This window comes from Macadamia integrifolia, chromosome 3, assembly GCF_013358625.1.
Source record: "Macadamia integrifolia cultivar HAES 741 chromosome 3, SCU_Mint_v3, whole genome shotgun sequence".
In the NCBI taxonomy this organism is placed as follows: domain Eukaryota; kingdom Viridiplantae; phylum Streptophyta; class Magnoliopsida; order Proteales; family Proteaceae; genus Macadamia; species Macadamia integrifolia.
This window is the reverse complement of record NC_056559.1, coordinates 24,179,250-24,186,435: the sequence shown is the minus strand read 5'-3', so window position 1 is coordinate 24,186,435 and position 7,186 is coordinate 24,179,250. Positions and strand designations below refer to the sequence as shown.

The window sequence follows — 7,186 nt, the reverse complement described above, 5'->3', positions numbered from 1 at the left end:
TGTTTTGCTGTTGAAGAGGTGAATAAGCCTCCTCCACTCTGCTGTTGCTTCTGCTAGTTCTGCTGGAGCTTTTCTTTTGCTGTTAATGAGATTTAGGCAAGAAATCCTTCATCTTAGATCTAATCATGTGGGTCTCAGATTAAGAGGAAAAAGTCTTTGATTATTATGCCGATAAAATAATTCAATCTCTCAAAATAATCCCGAAATGAGAAACAGAATAGAAGAGTCTACCACAAGCTTAAGCCTGCAAGCCTACCAAGAGTCCATGGTTCGCTCTAAATGTATATAACTAGAAAGCTTTAGGTTCCCGCCTTCTTCTGTTTACCTCTTAGGTTTCCTTCTCTCCGACTTTCTCATTCTCATCTGTTCTTTTATTTCTTTATTTGAATCCTCTTCTTCGTGGTAGACAAAAACTGATGTTGTGCAACGAATCAAGTAGGCTAAGGTGTGGTTCTTGATGGTGTCGTCGGAAGGAAAGATAGGAATGTTAGATTTCCAATTAAGTGGGCTAGCATAGTCAAAGATTTGTTTCCAAAACCGATTTAGTGGTGTTGACTACAGATGTAGTAAGCAGAAAGAATCCAATATTATTGGTAAGTGATCTCTGTGGAGATATTGGATTCTATTAGCACATCTTAATGGTATAAAATATTTATTACTATGTGTGGACCTAAGGCATTGTTTCCTTAATGGGGAGGAAACCCTAATTTTATTGTAGGGTTGGTCCCTACCCTCACCCCTATATATAGTTATCACTGACCCATTAAGTGAGGCTAATGACCTAAAGCTAAAGGGAAAGAGGATAGACCAGACCAACATTGATCGTGTTGTACAAGGAACATACAAGAAAACTTTGAGGAGTTGTTATTCTTCAGCCATGGATTCAAGTATGCCTAAAACATGTCTTTGTAGTGTTTATCGTGCATGCTCATTGATCTCCATGAATCGTTTCTGCATTTATTTTCTATCAAGGAGAACTTGACAGGTTTTCCTTATTTTGATGAATTTCTCTTATTGAGCTAGTTGTTTGTTTTTGATAGTGGTATTTGGAACGAGAACTTGAATTAAGACATGTCACAGTCAGATATTTGAAAGTGGTTCATGAAACAACATGACAAGGGCAATCGGAACGCATCGAAGCCTGGGAAACCCACTATGGAGAAGCCTTCTCCAGCTACCTCTCAACCAGAGAAGAAATCTGTACAGGGAAGTCAAGAGAGCTCAGGAAGAAGGAAAAGTAGCAAATATTTTTCCACTGATTCTGGGGAAACAAGAGATGAGAAAGAGATGCAAACGACCCCAACCAAAAGGAAGAGCTGCAAACTAAACCTCCAGCTACAAAGAAGCTTCACAAGGTAGATGATGATGATGATGGTGACTTTGTGGTGCTCAATGCAAGGAAAAGCTCTGCTGAGGCCGGGAGAGGAATTGTTCAGAAGCCTGTAGATACTGATGAAAATGATGAAAATTGCCATGGATGAAGAAGATATTGAATCTTCTCTTAAAACTCGTGGAAGGGGTAGCGGTGATCCTCCACACAAAGGTGGAAAAGGAAGTCCCTGAGGGTGCTTCTGGCTGTTTGGCTGGTCTAACTTTTGTGATTAGTGGTACTCTTGACAGCTTGGAAAGGGAAGAAGCAGAAGATTTAATTAAACGGCATGGTGGTCCGTGTTACTGGATCTGTCAGCAAGAAAACGAATTATCTTTTAGTTGATGAAGATATTGGAGGGCGGAAATCTTTGAAAGCCAAAGAACTGGGTACTCCATTTTTGACTGAAGATGGGTTATTTGATATGATCTTCTGTTCATCAAAACCTGCAAAGATTCCTGTACAAGAAGAAATCAAGAAGAGAGCTGCAGATAAGATTGCTGGGTCACAACCAAAGGAAAGTCCTCAAAAAGAATTAAAGGATAAAGTTAACAACTCTCCAGCAAGAAAAGTTGCTCCAAAAGTACCAGCCACTGGTTATTCTTCTGCTAAGCCGAAGGATATACGCACTGCACAATGTTCATTACCATGGACAGATAAATACAGATCCAAGACTCCAAATGACATCATTGGCAATCAATCCCTTGTTAAGCAGCTTCATGATTGGCTGGCAAATTGGAATAAATTTTTTTTCTCATGGCAGTCAAAAGGGAAAGGGGAAAAAGCAAAATGATAGTGGATCTAAAAAGACCGTTCTTCTAAGTGGAACACCTGGTATAGGAATGACTACGTCAGCAAAGTTGGTTAGCCAAATGCTTGGCTTCCAGACCATTGAGGTTAATGCTAGTGATAATCGTGGAAAAGCTGATTCCAAAATGTTTAAAGGAGTTGGTGAGAGCACTGCAAATTCTGTGAAGGAACTTATCAGCAATGAAGCTTTGAGTGTTAAAAAGTGATGGGTCAAAACATCCTAAAACTGTGCTGATAATGGATGAAGTTGATGGAATGTCTGCTGGTGATAGAGGTGGAGTGGCTGATTTCATTGCTAGCATCAAAGTTTCCAAAATTCCAATCATCTGTATCTGTAATGACAGATAAGGTCAAAAACTGAAAAGTCTTGTTAACCACTGTTTGCTCCTGAGCTTCCGAAAACCTACAAAACAGCAGATGGCAAAGAGATTACTACAAGTCGCAAATCAGGAAGGGCTTCAAGTTAATGAGATTGCACTTGTGGAACTTGCAGAGAGAGTTAATGGAGATATGCGTATGGCACTAAATCAGTTGCAGTACATGAGCCTTTCAATGACAGTCATCAAATATGATGACATAAGACAACGCCTTCTGAGTAGCATGAAGGATGAAGATATGTCACCATTTACTGCTGTTGATAAGCTATTTGGGTTCAATGCAGGGAAGTTGAGAATGGATGAGAAGGTTGACCTGAGCATGAGCGATCCTGACCTAGTCCCTCTTCTCATTCAGGAACACTATCTTAATTACCGACCAACTTCTGTTGGTAAGGATGATAATGGTGTCAAGAGAATGAATTTGCCAGCTCGTGCTGCCGAGTCTATTGGAGACGGGGATATAATAAATGTGCAGATTCGAAGATATCGACAGTGGCAACTCTCCCAAACTGGTTCTGTTGCATCTTGCATAATTCCTACTGCTTTGTTACATGGGCAAAGGGAGATACTTGAACAGGGAGAAAGGAATTTCAATAGATTTGGTGGCTGGCTGGGAAAGAACTCAACTATGGGAAAAAATTTGAGGCTTTTAGAGGATGTGCATGTTCATTTCCTTGCTTCTCGTGAATCTAGTTTAGATAGGGACACTTACGACTTGATTACTTAAACCTCCTCCTGACACGGTTAACTGATCCACTTCGTGTACTTCCTAAGGATGAGGCAGTGCAGAAGGTTGTTAAGTTCATGGATACTTACTCTGTAAGTCAGGAGGATTTTGATACAATAATGGAATTGTCAAAGTTCCAGGGACATCCAAATCCTCTGGAGGGCATACAACCAGCTGGGAAAGTTGCACTGACAAAGGCATACAGACAAGGCAGCAGTTCACGTGTGGTACGAGCGGCAGACTTAATCACACTTCCTGGAATTAAAAAGGCTCCAAAGAGACGGACAGCAGCTATTTTAGAGCCAGTGGAAGTTGGTTTATCAGAAGAGGGTGGAGATGCAGTGGCAGAAAGTGAAGAAGAGAATTCTTCAGATGCAGAAGAGACAGATGATGCTAATAATGTCGAGAAGAAGCTACAGTTAGATCTCCGGAGTAGCAATTCCAAAGGGATTCAAGTACAACTGGACTTGAAAAACAGGGGAGGTTCTGATGCAAAGAAGACACCAGCAAGAAAATCAAAAGGAAGCTCTAAACCTACAGATGAGAAAAGGGGACAAAGTTCAGGCACCAATGGCAAGAGGAAGAGATGAAAGGACAGACTGGTATGTTCTCTGTATCGCGCGGTGCGTTTAATGCAGTTGTTCCTAAATTTTGGATTGTTCATACTCCAACCAATGTAATTAAACAGTTTCCTCTTTAAAGTTTTATCACCATTTTTCTAAGCTGTTACCAGCTGAGCTTTGTGACCTCTGTGATCTATTATTTTCAGCTCTTTGTTATACTAACTTCTGTTTTGTAGTCAAAAGACATGTTTCTATCTTTTCCTTTAATTTCTATTTTATATCACAATCAGTATTTAACAACATTGATTACGGCTACAATACCAAAAAATCATCATGAAGAGTATCAACATTAGTTTTGCCCTCGATGGGAATATGTGGTGATTTTGTTGTAACCATTAAATCTTGTTGGTTTTTGAATTGACCGTATTTAACAGTAGTAATTTTACTACTCCGGATTTTTGTTTCTTCTAATTATTAAAAAAATTTATTATGCTGTTGAAAGTTATTTTTATTAAAAATAAAAAATAAGGATGAAGGTTGGGCATGTCACAAGTTTTTCTAGAGCTGTTCAACCAATGAAAGATTGGGGAGTGATTATTCTTTGCAGTGATGCAGTGAGCATCGGATGGCTGATAGCATTTGGGCACGTGCCCCGAGGTCTACTCGGCCATTCGATGCTCATTGCATCAATGCACTTATTGCAGAGGATGTTTTCATGAGATTGGGATGTGAGGGACATTGAGGTCATTTTCAAAGGGGAGGGAGAGACGGATAGGCTAAGTGCCCAAACAATGTGCACAACCCCAACAATATGCCCAACCTTTTTCCAAAAATAATTCATTTCAGTGGTTAATTTACCATCATTAGAAGTTATAATTTTATTAAAAACAAAACTGCCCAACTCACCCTACCACTTCCAGTAACACTTGTGCCCTCTCACCCACTCCCACCCCTTGTTCATTTTCCCTCACCCTTTCCTAGCCTTACCCACCCTACAACCCCCCTGTGCTCTCACCACCACAACCCACCCCCTCTTCCTTGCCTCGACCTCCTCCCTAGGCTTGCCCACCTTTACAACCCCTTGTTTTTGTGCTCCCGCCACCACAACCCCATTCGTCTTCACTACCTCAAGCCCCTCTCCAAACAATTCCCTACTATAATCACCTTGAAAACCCCCACCCTATGCCCTAAATTAGGGTTGTCAAGTGGTTGGGCTTAATCGGATTCGGCCATTATCTAGGGTTGCACCATGAACGCCCATTTAGCAAAATGTGCTTAGCTGGGATGGACATGGTACAGTTAATAATCGGGTCGGTCAGTCTTGGGCTCTAATCGGGCTGCCATAAATAGGCCTTAATTGGGCTATAGACCTATTTAACTTTGAATAGGTTTTAAATGAACACTCTTTAAAATTGGTCTCTTAAATATGCTTGAAGGGGAATACCATTAAAATGAGACAAAGATGGGCATAGCAAAGATAGTTCCCATAGTTAAAATGGATTAAGCTAAAGATGGGCAAATCAACTATTGTCACACCCCGTTCACACAGAACCGGACCGGTGACAGGGTTAACTTTGGTTAACCCAAACCTGCCAGGATCATCTGATACAGTATCCAACCACAACATACACACAACTAAGATAATGTTCAACAGTTCAGCAGAAGACTTAATTTGCCTGTAAATATCCCTAATATACTTGATACCCAAATTGTAGTACATAGATAAATACATGTGGGCCCGCAGGCATGATATTTACACAAAAAGAATATCAATTCACGTATCAAGTACACAAAAGGGATCATCAAAAGAATAAAATAGTAACCCTGTATGGAGTCACTGCTGTGGTCCCACAACACAACCCTCGCACGTGCAATCCGTGCCATGCTCATAGTCCTCAGGGACCCACCAATCCTCTTCGAAAAATTCAACTGTGGGGCCCGACCCTTGATCCTCAGGCTGGTGATCTGTAAAATCATCTAAAAGAGGTGTACACGTGGGATGAGTTCACTAGCTCAGTAAGTGAAAAGAAGGACCACACAACAGTCCACACAACAATCACAACCATATGCACTATATGCTATGCAATCCATTTTAAATCACATCCACCTAAACAACATTACTAAGTCTTGGGTTTAGCGCTACTACAACCACAGTGCACGTATACGTTGGGTACGAGCCGCGAACTCCATCCCGCGATACGCCCATAGGGCTGTCGAAGAAGGCCCACCGTGAGTACTCAGAAAAGTAAAGCATGCCGACCACCGGTTCTCAACATAAAAGTAAATGATAGAAAATAAAGGTGCTGACTCCAGCAATTTAAAAGCAGTACGATTGGCCCTCTTGAATATACCACCGAGGTTGCCGACTGTCCTAATGACCAGCTGGGCGTATGTCTAACCGCCACAGTGACCCGACAACCGCGACCACTGCTTCCCCCCAAATGGTAACCCAACACCTCAACCCCTGTTGGGAAGGGTCGTATCACGGGAAGATGATAATCCTAAACCGCATGCTCCTATATGACATAGTACGATTGCATAGTGCCACCGCGTCCCATTCCACGGGCCAACAATGCACTCGTTTCCAAGCCGACTACGGTATCTAGTCTATTAATGCATTATGCACAATAATGTCATCATTTATCACATAATCATATCATCATTTGACATTGAAAAAATAAACACAACACACATGTCATAATAATATGAGGATGGCTAAGCTACATATAATTTGCATGATGATATGACTAGTCTAGATACAATTTAATGAATGCCAAACAAGCCTTAAAATAAGGCCAAACGTCCTCTCCCCACTTATTGTGTACAAAGATTCACGCCCAGTACGGGTGAGATCCGGTGCGAGAAGCGTAAATTTTGGTGAACCTATCATAAGTGAATGGGGTTAGCATTTCACCACTTTGGGGGTCAAAACTAACAAGATTTGATGACAAAATCACGTTTAGAATCCTAAAAGGTCACACGTCCATTTTGGGTCCATTCGGACGTAAAAATCACGTTGGGAGCCTCTCGGGTGGGTCGAACAGCCCACCTGTCACAGCCCACCGGTCTTCACAGGTGGGCGGGTCGACCACGGGTCCTGACCCACCGGTCATGACCGACGGGCAAGTCGGCCCACTAGTAGGGGCCCACCGGTGGAGGCCGAGGGCCTGCTAGGACCGGCGGGCAGGTTGGCCCATCGATCGGCCCACCGGTAGGGGCCTGCTGGTTGGCCCCGAGGGCCTGTCCTCTCAGGTGGATGCCCTCAGGAGGGCCGTTTGCCCCACCGGTCTTGACCCATCGGTCTTGGCAGAAAAATGCCATATTCCCCGAAACCTTCCCC

At 42.4% G+C, this 7,186-nt stretch overlaps 1 pseudogene; it reads left to right on the top strand.

Moving 5' to 3' along the window:
• Positions 1-1,071: 1,071 nt before the first annotated feature.
• LOC122074252 lies at positions 1,072-3,900 on the top strand (annotated as a pseudogene).
• The last annotated feature ends 3,286 nt before the right edge of the window (positions 3,901-7,186 follow it).